This window comes from Procambarus clarkii, chromosome 17 (assembly GCF_040958095.1).
Source record: "Procambarus clarkii isolate CNS0578487 chromosome 17, FALCON_Pclarkii_2.0, whole genome shotgun sequence".
NCBI classification, from domain to species: domain Eukaryota; kingdom Metazoa; phylum Arthropoda; class Malacostraca; order Decapoda; family Cambaridae; genus Procambarus; species Procambarus clarkii.
In genome coordinates, this window is record NC_091166.1 from 41,068,772 (window position 1) to 41,084,228 (window position 15,457).

At 41.1% G+C, this 15,457-nt stretch overlaps 1 protein-coding gene and 1 long non-coding RNA gene across 11 annotated transcripts in view; one reads left to right on the forward strand and one right to left on the reverse strand.

Moving 5' to 3' along the window:
• LOC138365529 (uncharacterized) overlaps positions 1-15,457 on the forward strand; it is a 560,302-nt gene that overhangs the window by 138,488 nt on the left and 406,357 nt on the right. For all 4 annotated transcript variants that reach the window (XR_011228887.1, XR_011228891.1, XR_011228889.1 and 1 more), the window contains one exon: positions 11,011-11,116. This is a non-coding gene — a long non-coding RNA (uncharacterized lncRNA). The remainder of the gene's footprint in view (positions 1-11,010; positions 11,117-15,457) is intronic.
• The window catches only part of LOC123772470 (zwei Ig domain protein zig-8), a 327,791-nt gene that overhangs the window by 88,435 nt on the left and 223,899 nt on the right, over positions 1-15,457 (reverse strand). The window lies entirely within an intron of this gene.

The following is a 15,457-nucleotide window of genomic DNA, read 5'->3' on the forward strand; positions in this document are numbered from 1 at the left end:
TTCTTGAGCCCGGATGGGCACATGTATAAGCAAGTAGATGGAGTCGCCATGGGTTCCCCCCTAGGTGGCTTGTTTGTGAACTTCTACATGGGGACCATCGAGCAGGTCTTAGGTGACATGGACTTGAAACCTGCCATATACTGCAGGTATGTTGACGACATTTTTACACAGGTACCTGATGTCAGACGTTTGCTGGAGCTGAAGGAGGCATTTGAGCGGAATTCTGTGTTGAGTTTCACTTACGAGATGGAGAAGGATGGGAAGCTGCCTTTTCTAGATGTAACAGTCACGGAAAGGAGCGGAGGCTTCCACACTGCAGTCTACACTAAGGAAACAAACATAGGAATGTGCCTCAATGCCAACAGTGACTACCCAGACAGGTACAAGAGGAGTGTCGTTAACGCTTACGTCGACCGTGCTCTCAGCTACAGCTCAGGATGGAAGCAAGTCAACGAAGAGCTCTGTAGAGGTAAGGCAAGTCCTAATCAACAACGGCTTCTCTAATGGTTTTGTTGAAGACATAAAAAGAAAGGTAAAACGCCATGCAACCTCTGAAGAGTCAACTAACACAACACATGTACCCCCTATTAGACTATTTTACAGGAACCTTCTTTTTGACAGCTCATAAAACGGAGGAAAGGGGCCTAAAAGATATTGTTGATAGGAACGTTATCCCTACAGACAAAAATCAGAAAATACAATTGATGATTTACTATAAAACAAAAAAACGGCCAACCTATTCATGAGAAACTCTCCAGACAAAGCAGAACGCTTTAAAAGAAACCAACGTCGTCTATGCTTTCAAATGCCCACTTGGGGACTGTAAGCCTCAAAGAACTCAGTATATAGGCAAGACAACAACGTCTCTTTCCAGGCGATTAACGATGCATAGCAACAGGGCTCCATTAAGGAACATATAATCTCTTCCCACAACCAGACCATCACCAGAGAAATCTTAACAAACAACACAGAAATCATCGATAGATACAGCGATAGCAGGCAGCTCGACATCTGCGAGGCACTACACACCAAAAAGTCAACACCAGCAATCAACAGCCAATTAATGCACAACAATATTCTACCCACTTCAAGACTCCGAACCAATATAGAAGCATCAAGAGGAAGTATGGGCCAATAGGCCTTCTGCAGTTACTTCTATTCTTATGCTCTCATATCCAATTAATACCCACAGTTTCGTGTTCTGTCTTGTGTTTGTCATAAGTTTGTTCACCTCATCCAAAACTGTTGCACCATATCACCTTACCCAAATGCGAGTATAAGTATGGTGAATTAGCGTGTTTACAGATTACAGTTGTGTGTGTAAACTAAAGTCTTTGAAAATGTAATAAGTTATTACGAAACGCGCTCAAGCGTCGCGATAAACTAGAAATACAAATGAATTTTGGAGAATAGATTTTTCAATTACCATCGACAGTAAAAAGAAACAAGAAATATTGAGAAAATTCGTGTTGCAATTATTAATCTTACCTTTTCGGGCATATTTAACAACATATATATATATATATATTTATATAAATATATATATATATATATATATATATATATATATATATATATATATATATATATATATATATATATATATATATATATATATATATATATAATCAACAGACACGTGAATACCGGAACACTGAAGCAGAATAGATTATAATAACCTGTTTATCTTCTTAGCCAAGGTAAACACGTCAATAAATTGTTTCACCGGATTTTACTATGCTTAATTAAAGGACAAAATCGCCAAAAAATCCCCTGTTAAAGGGAAGATTAATTACCGCCAGGCACGTGTTTAAGCCAGGGAATTTCCCTTCATTAACTTCGTAATTAAAAAGGCTGGAATATTTTCAGTCTCAAACAGGAATGAAAAATGTATTGGAAATAGAGAATTTGGAATGTCTGCGATATTATCATTTGGAATGAAACTATTTAAGAACATATAACTTGGAATTATTGCGTTTTTTGGGGTGGGATTAGGGGGGGGGGAGGTGAGGTAGTTGAACTGAAACTATTTAATTTGTCTTCGAATCTGGAATGGGGTGAATGTTACGCTTGGGAATATATAAAGTATGGAATGCAAGAAATGATTTAATCCAGAACATATTTAATTATGCCGTGGGTTTTTATACCATTTACTGTTTAGTAATGAGCACATTCCGACATATACCATTATAAGTAAGTAACTTACTTACCATTCCGACATAGGTAAGTTACGGGCTCGCCATAGCCCGTGCTGCTTGGAACTTGTTCCGAGTAGCTGAATCTATAACAACAACAACAACAACGGTTATAGATAGGAGTTGCCTCGTATGGACCAATAGGCCTTCTGCAGTTACCTTTGTTCTTATACCAAGCCAGCACCATAAGATATTCAATATACACCAAGCCAGGTTCATAATATCTGCAGTACACGACAACCCAGATTAGTGAGATCTGCAGTATACGCCAAGCTAGCTTCATAATGTTTCATAATGTCTGCAGTATACGCAGTTATACTAGAAATCTAGCAATTATACTGGAAAGCCAACAATTATAATATAAATCTATAATCGAATGTCCGCATTTAACAGAAAATTTCAGTAAACAGCTGCAGCTTGAGGAGCAAAGGTACCAATAACCATTTTCATACTTCAGTTTAATAGCTTATAAGGACACTGAGGACAAAAAATTTATTTCTGCATTAACTAAAAACTTTAATCCTAATGGAACATTTGTAAGAAGCTCAGCTTCTATGAAATTAGGGACGGGCTTTACCCTCTTCTGTAAAGTGTTCCCCCCTTTGAGTTTTATTTTGTGATATATATATATATATATATATATATATATATATATATATATATATATATATATATATATATATATATATATATTATTAAATATGACCGAAAAAGTAAGATTAATAATTCTAACACGAATTTTCTCAATCTTTCGTACATTTCTTTTCACTGTTGGAGGTAATTCAAAAATCAATTCTCCAAAATTCATTTTTATTTCTAGTCTAATATATATATATATATATATATATATATATATATATATATATATATATATATATATATATATATATATATATATATATATATATATTTTGGTAGCAGTCTTTCCTGTAGACATATATTATTAAATATGACCGAAAAAGTAAGATTAATAATTCTAACACGAATTTTCTCAATCTTTCGTACATTACGCTTCACTGTTGGAGGTAAATCAAAAATCACTTCTCCAAAATTCATTTTTATTTCTAGTCTGACGCGACACGGGCGCGTTTCGTAAAACTTATTACATTTTCAAAGACTTCACAAATACACAACTGATTAGATCTTACGTCTCTCTGATATTATATCTACATTTGAGTGAGGTGGGAAGGATGATGTGGCATTAACACAAGACAGAACAGGGGATATTAATAGGGTATTAAAAGTATCAACACAAGACAGAACAGAAAACAATGGGTATTGAATAGAAGTGTTTGTAGAAAGCCTATTGGTCCATATTTCTTGATGCTTCTATATTGGAGCGGAGTCTTGAGGTGGGTAGAATATAGTTGTGCAATAATTGGCTGTTGATTGCTGGTGTTGACTTCTTGATGTGTAGTGCCTCGCAAACGTCAAGCCGCCTGCTATCGCTGTATCTATCGATGATTTCTGTGTTGTTTACTAGGATTTCTCTGGCGATGGTTTGGTTATGGGAAGAGATTATATGTTCCTTAATGGAGCCCTGTTGCTTATGCATCGTTAAACGCCTAGAAAGAGATGTTGTTGTCTTGCCTATATACTGGTACCTGATGTCAGACATCTGCAGGAGCTGAAGGAGGCATTTGAGCAGAGTTCCGTGCTGCGTTTCACTTACGAGACGGAAAAGGATGGGAAGCTGCCTTTTCTAGATGTAACAGTCATGGAAAAGGGCGGAGGTTTCCACACTGCAGTCTACACTAAGGAAACAAACATAGGAATGTGCCTAAATGCCAACAGCGACTGCCCCGACAGGTACAAGAGGAGTGTTGTTAACGCATACGTCGACCGTGCTCTCAGCCACAGCTCAGAATGGAAGCAAGTCGACGAAGAACTCTGTAGGGTAAGGCAGGTTCTAGTCAATAACGGCTTCTCCAATGGTTTCATCGAAGACATCATAAGAAGGAAAGTGAAAAGCCATGCAACCTCTGAAGAGACAACTAACACAACACCTATACCCCCTATTAGACTATTTTACAGGAACTTCTTTTCCACAGCTCATAAAACGGAGGAAAGGGTCCTGAAAGATATTGTTAATAGAAACGTTATCCCTACAGACAAAAATCAGAGGATACAACTGACGATTTACTATAAAACCAGAAAAACGGCCAGCCTACTCATGAGAAACTCTCCAGACACAAAACAGAACGCTTTAAAAGAGACTAACGTCGTCTATGCCTTCAAATGCCCACTTGGGGACTGTAAGCTCCAAAAAACCCAGTATATAGGCAAGACAACAACATCTCTTTCTAGGCGTTTAACGATGCATAAGCAACAGGGCTCCATTAAGGAACATATAATCTCTTCCCATAACCAAACCATCGCCAGAGAAATCCTAGTAAACAACACAGAAATCATCGATAGATACGATGGATAACGTCTTAGTTCAGAATATTCATCCAGTGATGGACTAGCAAAGACTGTTTCATGGTGAGCCCAGGAGCTACAACTTGGCCGCTGACAAAGTTGTGTCAGGAAACTTCATGGTGGTCTGGTTGCTACGATACATGGCTTTGGATTCCACAAGTATTGGAATATCGAGGTACGATAAGGGAGGCATCTTGGCTTCTTTAGTATTGAGGGTGTACGGTGAGAGGGAACTGTCTTTTGGGGAGCTGACTTGTAATGAGCGTTAACTACTGCATCGTTTGATAGATTTTCAACGTCTAGAGATATAGTTCCATTTTCGTATGCAGTAGGTACGTAATATATAGTGTCTCTCACTTCGACATATCGTGTCTCCTTCCTAACTTATCTCTCTCTCTCTCTCTCTCTCTCTCTCTCTCTCTCTCTCTCTCTCTCTCTCTCTCTCTCTCTCTCTCTCTCTCTCTCTCTCTCTCTCTCTCTCTCTCTCAGGAGCCTCTGCCTTTAAGAATGTACTGATATCTCCCACTCCGCAAGCCTTCGCCCCAAGACAACACTAAAACATTCTTTCTCTTCTTTTCAGAAAATATCATTTCATTTTGACTAATTATAGTGTTATGGCTTCCAAGTCTATGTTCTTATATGTATAGCCGTCATAAATTGTTATGAATTGCTTCCCAACTCTGAGGAAAGTTGTGGCGTGTTAGAAAGCCTGAGAAAGCCTGAGAAAAGCTTGATGATAAATACAAAATTTTTTCCTGATCGGGGCCCAGTTAAAGCTATTTGTCAGGGTGTCGTAACGTAGGCTCGGTAGGAGCTCGAACTTGAGTGTGTGTGGGGGTGATTGTTCATGTTTTAATCAGCAATTACACCTCAGAACTGATGAGCATATGTCAGTAAAAGCGTCTTCATCTCCTGTGTGTGTCTGTGGGACTTTTAAGATCCTTAGACGTTTCTTGTGGATTTTGTTGTGGAAATTCGTTGGAATATTGAAGGAAAGAATGTTATATATATTTTTTTTCCTGTGTTCTGTATTTTTTTATATATAAATAGAAATTTTTCATGTATAGAAAAACCTACAAGACCCTTTACCGTAATACAGCCTACATTACAACCTAATTCACAACCTAGAATACAACCTACACCACGACAACACCACAAACTGTACGAAAGCAACACTATCACAACACAACATCACATCAGGGCCATAATTTACACCACAACAATAACACTACAATACCCTGCACCACATCAATACCACAACATGCACCACAACCACATTACAATTTGCACCACAAACTGGACCACATCAACACCAGAACAACACCACTACCATAACCTCCACACCACAACCCGAGAGCAGCCAGCGTTGCAGCCGTAATATCAGAACAGCTGCAGAAGCACCACCCGCAGCTGTAATATTAGAACAGGTGTAGAAGCCGCTGCAGCGGTCGTGGAAAGAGACTGAAGGAAAACAGTGAGCGAATCAGAGGAAGGAAATTGTGCTGGAATAAGGCATCAGAGTTGAAGTGTTGCCTCGTCTTGTGGTCTATCATATTCACAGCTGAGTTGACTTTCCATCTTCTCGTGTTGAATTTGTCAAATGGACTGTATCGTGGCTTTTGTGCCTTTTGTGCCTTATGGCTTTTGTGCCTCCTCTTGCTTTATGGCTTTTCTGTAAAAAAAAAATTCTTCCTGTCAGTGTGTCTCTGAATTATTTTATTTGTCGTATACTTTTTTTATTTTATTTGTTGACTGTTCGAGTTGTTTCATATTTTATTGGGAAATAATTGATTACTTGGACTGGTCGGTACGGAGACGGCTTCGTTTCCTGGAGGTCAGAGTTCGATCTCCGATGGTGAAATTGTTTGGGCACTGTTCGTTCACTTCGTTTTAATATTTAAGTTTCTTGTCGGCATATCCCACACCTCCTTGTCCTGGTATCCCAGCTCCTTGTCCTCATATCCCAGTTCCTTGTCCTCATAACCCAGCTCCTTGTCCTCATATCCCAGCTCCTTGTCCTCATATCCCAGCTCCTTGTCCTCATATCCCAGCTCCTTGTCCTCATATCCCAGCTCATTGTCCTCATATCCCAGCTCCTTGTCCTCATATCCCAGCTCCTTGTCCTCATATCCCAGCTCCTTGTCCTCATATCCCAGCTCCTTGTCCTCATACTCTCACCAAGTGGTATTTGATCATACTGACAAAGCACTTCATTATAATTACTTTACCATCGTATTACTAATTACGTTAGGTGAGAAAAATCAATTGGATCAACGCGCAATAAATTGATCATTAAATTGAACGCATTAAATGAAGCTGTAGTCAGCACAGCTTCATTTAATGTGTTCCATTTACTTACAAAAAGCTTTAGAAATCTTCCTTACGTCTCTGTGGCTCATTTGTGTTTCCACTTGCCAACTATGCCCTCGATCGTTTCAATGTTATTACATTTGAAATCTGTTTCTTTGTCCACATTTGTCGATTTCCCTGGGAATCTTATATGTAGGGATCATGTCTTCTTTGTTCTTTTTTGTCCTCCAACGTGGTGAGGTCCAGTGCTTTGAGTATCTCGTCTCAATCTCTGAACCAGCCTTGTTGAATATGTCGACACTTTTTCTGGTTTTAGTTCGTTTCTTGACATCGGGATTCCATTTGTGAGCTGCACACTCGAGGGCGGATCTAACGTATGTGGTATACAATATTGGGAAGGTTTCCTTATATATGCTAATAAAGGTCAGAGTTATGACTATGTTGACTAACACTTTAGATCATTATCCTCTGTGGTGGGAAGGTGTCAGCCGTTCATCTTTTTGCTCTATCGTCTGCTTTCATAGCTTTGCATTTTCCCGGTTAACTTCCAGTAGCCATTTCACGGACCGTCTCTGAAGTTTGTTTGAATAGTCTTACATTCTCTTAGTCTTCGTCAGTGATAACTCACTGCTTTAATTTTGCATCGTATGCAAGCATACAACATTGATATGTGCTTGTGTGTGTGTGTGTGTGTGTGTGTGTGTTTGGAACATTCAACAATATTTTTTTCTACTAAACCATTAATATATATATATATATATATATATATATATATATATATATATATATATATATATATATATATATATATATATATGTCGTACCTAGTAGCCAGAACTCACTTTTTGGCCTACTATTCAAGGCCCGATTTGCCTAATAAGCCAAGTTTTCATGAATTAATTGTTTTTCGACTACCTAACCTACCTAACCTAACCTAACCTAACTTTTTCGGCTACCTAACCAAACCTAACCTATAAAGATAGGTTAGGTTAGGTTAGGTAGGGTTGGTTAGGTTCGGTCATATATCTACGTTAATTTTAACTCCAATAAGAAAAAATTGACCTCATACATAATGAAATGGGTAGCTTTATCATTTCATAAGAAAAAAATTAGAAAAAATATATTAATTCAGGAAAACTTGGCTTATTAGGCAAATCGGGCCTTGAATAGTAGGCCAAAAAGTGAGTTCTGGCTACTAGGTACGACATATATATATATGCAGTTTTGTTTCAATCATTGCTAATGTCTTTTACACAAGTATTATGGAAGGGGGATCCATTTGAGTGATGGTCGGACCTTCATTTAAGTGTGGCATTTATCTCTTATTGCCTCCCACTCTTTCACACCCTTTATCTCTTTCTGTCTCCCTCCCTTCCTTCTCCTTTTCATTACCGTAGCGCCAGGTGGCTTAGTTGACGTAATTTCTCTCCTTCTCTCTCCTTAATCCTTTTCATCATCTTTTTGGACAGTTTATTACCTGTTTTCTTCGCTCGTAATTCATCAAGCTGTCTCTTTTAATCAGTTTTCTAAGGCCAGACTAAACAGACAGGGAAAAATGTGAATCAACAGAGCACAGGAGAAGGGGGGAATCAGGGGGAAAGGGGCCAAGCCATTATGACTATATAGCACTTGGAAGGGGTCAGGATAAGGGTTTAGGATGGGACGGGGGTGGGAAGGAATGGTGCCCAACCACTTGGTGGACGGTCGGGGATTGAAGATTATTATGAATCAGTTCTTTCGTGGGGTTTAAAGTCAACACCTGTGACTGAGTCATGAAGGTATTGCGGGTATTGTTGACTCATTGATAATTGTGTCAGGTGTTAGTGAGAGAGAGAGAGAGAGAGAGAGAGAGAGAGAGAGAGAGAGAGGGAGAGAGAGAGAGAGAGAGAGAGAGAGAGAGAGAGAGAGAGAGAGAGAGAGAGAGAGAGGGAGAGAGAGAGAGAGAGAGAGAGAGAGAGAGAGAGAGAGAGAGAGAGAGAGGGGGAGAGGGGGAGAGAGAGAGAGAGGGGGAGAGAGAGAGAGAGAGAGAGAGAGAGAGAGAGAGAGAGAGAGAGAGAGAGAGAGAGAGAGGGGGGGAGAGAGAGAGAGAGAGAGAGAGAGAGAGAGAGAGAGAGAGAGGGAGAGAGAGAGAGAGAGAGAGAGAGAGAGAGAGAGAGAGAGAGAGAGAGAGAGAGAGGGAGAGAGAGAGAGAGAGAGAGAGAGAGAGAGGGAGAGAGAGAGAGAGAGAGAGAGAGCGAGAGAGAGAGAGAGAGAGAGAGAGAGAGAGAGAGAGAGAGAGAGAGAGAGAGAGAGAGGGAGAGAGCACACACACACACACATCCTGTCTATGTAGGACAGACGAGATTGCAGGTAATGTTGGTTTTACCTGTTGTGAGAGCTGGTGCTATAGTTTCATGTGGTTCAGTGCTTAGTGACTCACTGTACTGTGGCGTCTAACAGACAGTGATTCACTGTACCGTGACGTCTAACAGACAGTGATTCACTGTACCGTGACGTCTAACACATCTCTAACACTGTAACATAGAGGACAAAAGACAATCATATTGATACTGATTAGCATAGTTTATCTACCATGCTAACTGTGAAAACAAAAATAGTCTTCCCCAGTGTGATTAAATTTTTGAACCAATGAATTTCATCAGCTTCGTCCCTCGTTTAAAAGGTGTATATACCGGTTTTTAAATTTTTAAAGCTTTTCACTGTTTTTGTTATTAATTTATATATTAATGATGCATATATATTAATTCATTTCCCTTTCATCATTCTAGAGCGTTTGTGTTCGAGTGTTTGTTTTGTGTTTGTTTGTTTGTTAGTGGGCGAGTGAGTTGGGTGGTGTTGCGAATCTTAAGTGTTGAGGATAACACCAGGAGAAAACACATGGGTGATGTAGAACTGATGTAGAACACATAGATATAAAACTAGGAGATGGCGCCTGGAATACAATACCAATAAGTGTAAGGTGATGAGAATGGACACAGTCAGAAGGGAACCACCAATACGGTAGTTAAGGAAAACTACCTCCCCGAAACGACTAAGGAAGTTCCATTAGCAATATCAGCCTATTCCTAATAAACCCCAGCCTTAGTTTACAAAGAGAGAGAGAGAGGGAGGGGGGGAGAGAGAGAGAGAGAGAGAGAGAGAGAGAGAGAGAGAGAGAGAGAGAGAGAGAGAGAGAGAGAGAGGAAGTGTTGGTATTGAATACGAATAGAAGCAAGAGAGTATGGAAGAGCGACAGCATTGCAGAAAGCTTAGAGACAGCGAGAGATGAACATGAAGACACAGATGAGTCCAAGAGATGTGAGTAAGTACTCATGTAGCGTAAGAGTAACAGTGAACTAAATAAACTAGAAAAAGAAGTACCAGAAGTCACCTCCATCCACAACTTTACAATTAGAACGAAAAGAGAAATCTTGACGAACCGACAGCAGGAAAGGCGGTGTCCAATAGTTGGAGCTCAACCCTCAAGTACACATGCATATGTAAAAATAAATGTTCTAAATATTTTTAATTCACAGTCTTCTCCCGGCTGCCTTCACGAGTCTTTTAAAACTCTCTGAACAACAAGTTTTTAAACCCTCCAGAAAAATGTATATTAATGCTTTAAATCCCCCAGCCTGAGGACCATTAATATATTCAGCATAACTCTATGAGAAATTCTTTCAAGAGCTCCGGGAACCTGGTGTGTTGAGGCGTCTTATTCACATGTAATAAATACCTTTCCTTCTCTAATGTTTGTTATGTGCAACATGTCACTTCTGTGAGGAATCATAAAATAAAATATGTAGGTACACTAATTTTATGTATCTATGAGAAGACATTGAGGTTGTAAAATGGGATCGAACCCATGTTTCTGAACTCCCCACGCACACACACAGCATTTCAGTAGGTCCCAAATGATAAAACTCCGTAATATTCTTACTTTTGCTTCTTTACTCAGTCTCTAGTCGACGTTAGAAGATCTGGATCATGTACACACGCTATGGAAATCCGGAACAATGTGTAAAGAAGCAAAAAATAAATTTGTCTAAGGCTGAATTGCAGGCCAGACTGTGTAATTCTATCATCATGGCGTTTACCGTTCCAGACCCAGATAGGCGAGGGCTGGAAGGATGAGAAGATGAGGCGGATGGCCCCTCTGGTTCGATGCTTCCAGCTACGATACGTGATGGCTGGCTACCCCTGCGAAGTCTGTGAGTAATATGAGCTTCTGTGCCACGAGTTTTCCTTGTAAATTCGTATTTTTTTCCCCCGTCCGCGGATTCCAGAGTTGTGTTGTTTTAGCAGCGTGGTTACCTGAACCCAATAGTTCCAGGTCACGCGAGATGTTCCAAGAGTGTAGTTTCACTGGAGGATGTGGTCTGAATGGCTTATAATGCTTTCTACTCATGCTAGATAGTTCTAAGGAACACACACACACAATGGTCTCTTTTTCTCGTCATAAGTACGCAGGTAGCCGTCTTTAACGACAGGGTACTGCTTGCAAGCGCCTTGTCTTCTCCTGTGTTTATATACGGCTGTAGCTCTCGGGTCAAGAACTTACCAAATAATATTCTGTCATGAAATGTCTTAGTATTCTGTACATGTTTTTGCTGCACCAGCACAGTAGTGGTGTAAGGACTTAAGGTATTGTCTCTCTCCTTGCTGGGTATATATGTCCCTCTCTGCTGGGTATATGGTTATATATCCTTTCCAGTATAATATATGGTTATTTGTCTCCTTTAGTGCATGTGTGTGTGTGTGTGTGTGTGTGTGTGTGTGTGTGTGTGTGTGTGTGTGTGTGTGTGTGTGTGCGTGTGTGCGTGTGTGCGTGTGTGTTCGCGTGCACAACACAGTGGTGGGCAAGACCACTCAATACAACCGTTCGAGCCCCCGTCTCTTCTTCCCCTCCCCCCCCCCCCACTCCCCATAACCCTCTCCCTCCCCCCAGGTCACACTTGTTATACACAACCCCCCCTCCCTCCCCCCCTCACCCATAGAACAGCTCGTTATCTCTACTAAGATATCTTGGCCAGGAGGCAGGGGTGACTTGAGTCACTCCGAGGGCATCAGGTATACTCACCTAGTTGTGCTTGCGGGGGGTGAGCTCTGGCTCTTTGGTCCCGCCTCTGAACCGTCAATCAACTGATTAACGATCAACTCGTGGACCTCACTGCTGCTGCTGCTGCTGTTGTTATTCACAGTTGTTCACTAAACTGGTTAATCAGCGTAGTATATAGATCCCACATTCATCATGCGGGGGATAATTGCTCCTATTGTGTTTGTTTCGTCCTGTGTTGCCTAAGCTAAAGCAACTTGCCTAACCTATCGCGGTTGATATAAAGAAAGCGTCAATATCACGGTGCTCTTGTTTCTTTTACAATCACGTCGCATTTTTAACGGATTGGTCGATTTCAGTAAAACAAATTGGAAGGTGTTTGGTGGGGTTGTGTGGTCTCCAGAGCGCTGCAAGGTTCCTCTCAAATATATTCTTCTAAATCGCAAAGAAATTAAATCATCAAATTCTTACCAATTTATTATGTCCTTTTACCTCTGTGTTCAGGAAGCCTTTGAGTTCTGAGATTTCCACCATCGAAGTTAGTCCTGGAACCCATTTATTGTATTTCATTTCATGTATGTCCTCCTTTGTATATTTCCTCCCCCTTCCTGCTGCATACAAGTCAGTTTTTCATCCTTCAGTTCATTAAAGCAGTTGAATACAGTGTCCTGACACACGTATTGAACACGAGTGTGAAGCAGCGGTCAGGGAGGGCACTGTTCTTTTCCCAGAGCCCAATTGGACTGTCTGTGGTTAATGTTTTACTATACAATGCTGTTCTGTGGAAATTGCACAATGGAAATTGCAACATAAGTGGTTAGACGCTCTATGGACTCATTTCCCCCTGAGTGAAATTTTTGTTTCATCCAATCACGTGCTGGAGTGAATGTGATTGTGAAAAGATTTGACCTTCGATACTCCATTGTCAGAGGAAGAATGACCTTATATTCTGTGACAAGTATGGTACCTGCAATGCAACCAGCGCCTACCTCTTCAATTACCCTGAACTGGAAAGACAGATGGTGCAGGGAGAGTGCCCTATAGTTTGCCCTGAAGGACAAGGGCTCTGACCTGCTCCGTCAGAGCCCTGACCTCTACATATTCCATCTATAGGCTGACGTCCAAACGCTCGTCAGGGCTCAGGCCACCATAGTCCTCGAGGTCAAGGGTGAAGTGTAGAGGCGGTGTAAGGAGTAGCCCTCAAGGGACAGCTATACACACACCCGCCAACACAGCCAGTGGCGTCAAAAAGTGAATACCAAAAATTTATATACCTCGCGTCAACCAGTCACGTCGTATTCTTTACGGAGTCGACCAATTCGCAAAAATTACGACAGATTAGAAAGTATTAAAAAATCATAATATTGACGTTTTCTATGCATCGGCCACTGTAGGGTAAGGTGGGTAGCTAAGGTACAAACATTTCTGATTAGGTGAAACAGTTGAGTGACAATTTGAGAGAATGGGCTGGCTGGCATCCTCCTTTCCCCCCCCCCCCTTACCCTCCAACCAATACAAAGCTCTTCACTTCTGAAATCAAGTAATTTTTTGGAGTTTTAAGTTCACCATCAGTTCACCAGTTTTTACACCGCCACTGTTCTCTTGTTAATGCGGTCTCTGGTGTCCCTGTCGTTCACTCCTGACACCATGGTTAAGCTCGCCCACCTAGACCACACGCGTGTGTGCGTGCGACACCATAACACTCCCGTTACCAATCATTATTCGGGAACGGCGGGCGGTTCTCGTAACTCGATATCCTCGTTATCCCGCCTACGGCCTCCTCGCAAGTTTTACGAACCGACCCTGAGAAGCTCCACCGCAGGAGGGGAGAAAAACCTTCGCTTTCGGAAAATGGATTTTTTTTTCTTCTTGGATCAGTGTTGATGGATATCTTAGTAGGTCAGTGTGTTGATGGATATCTTAGTAGGTCAGTGCATTGATGGATATCTTAGTGGATTAGTGCATTGATGGATATCTTAGTGGATTAGAGCATTGATGGATATCTTTGTGGATTAGTGCTTTAACGGATATCTTAGTGGAACAGTGCATTAATGGATATCTTAGTGGATCAGTGCATTGATGGATATCTTAGTGGATCGGTGCATTGATGGATATCTTAGTGGATTAGAGCATTGATGAATATCTTACTGTACCAGTGCATTGATGGATATCTTAGTGGATCGGTGCATTGATGGATATCTTTGTGGATCGGTGCATTGATGGATATCTTAGTGGATCGGTGCATTGATTGATATCTTAGTGGATCAGAGCATTAATGGATATCTTAGTAGGTCAGTGCATTGATGGATATATATGGAGGTAAGTGCATTGATGGATATCTTAGTGGATTAGAGCATTGATGGATATCTTAGTGGATCAGAGCATTGATGGATATCTTACTGTACCAGTGCATTGATGGATATCTTACTGTACCAGTGCATTGATGGATATCTTACTGTACCAGTGTATATAAGGATATATATATACCTCCTTGACCCCTGAAAGAGCATTTTTTAATATTAATCAAATCTGACATTTTTCTTCTTCTGATTTTCGTGTTTTGTTATTAGAAGGAAGAAGGGTCTAGAGGAGGAGATATTTTATTGGTCATCACGCTCTTTATTTCTCCCTTTTACCTGGGAATTTCGACCTTCTCTCCTGGCTTCCAAGGGGCACTCGACCTTTTTTTTCCTCTCTCTGGAATGCTCGACTCTCTCTCTGTTTCTTACTGGAGAAAAAATGCAAGAAACTTCTCTACAAAAATCGACTTTCGATAAGATTTGAGGTGCTGAAAAATGCGGTGATTCTCTCTCTCTCTCTCTCTCTCTCTCTCTCTCTCTCTCTCTCTCTCTCTCTCTCTCTCTCTCGCTGTCGCTCTCTCTCTCTCTCTCTCTCTCTCTTTCTCTCTCTCTCTCTCTCTCTCTCTCTCTCTCTCTCTCTCTCTCTCTCTCTCTCTCTCTCTCTCTCTCTCTCTCTCTCTCTCTGTCTCTCTCTCTCTCTCTCTCTCTCTCTCTCTCTCTCTCTCTCTCTCTCTCTCTCTCTCTCTCTCTCTCTCTCTCTCTCTCTCTCTCTCTCTCGCTGTCGCTCTCTCTCGCTGTCGCTCTCTCTCTCTCTCTCTCTCTCTCTCTTCTCTCTCTCTCTCTCTCTCTCTCTCTCTCTCTCTCTCTCTCTCTCTCTCTCTCTCTCTCTCTCTCTCTCTCTCTCTCTCTCTCTCTCTCTCTCCCCTTTCTCTCTCTCTCTCTCTCTCTCTCCCCCCCCCCTCTCTCTCTCTCTCTCTCTCTCTCTCTCTCTCTCTCTCTCTCTCTCTCTCTCTCTCTCTCTCTCTCTCTCTCTCTCTCTCTCTCTCTCGGGAGATATTCATGGATTCTGGTATCACAATCGCGGAAGAAGAAGACTGAAGCCAATTCTATTTCGTCTGCAACTCGGGTCTATTGAGGCAAAATGTGCAAAAGTAAAACAAAAAAGCATAAAAAAAATCGTATCTGAAAGGAGGGGT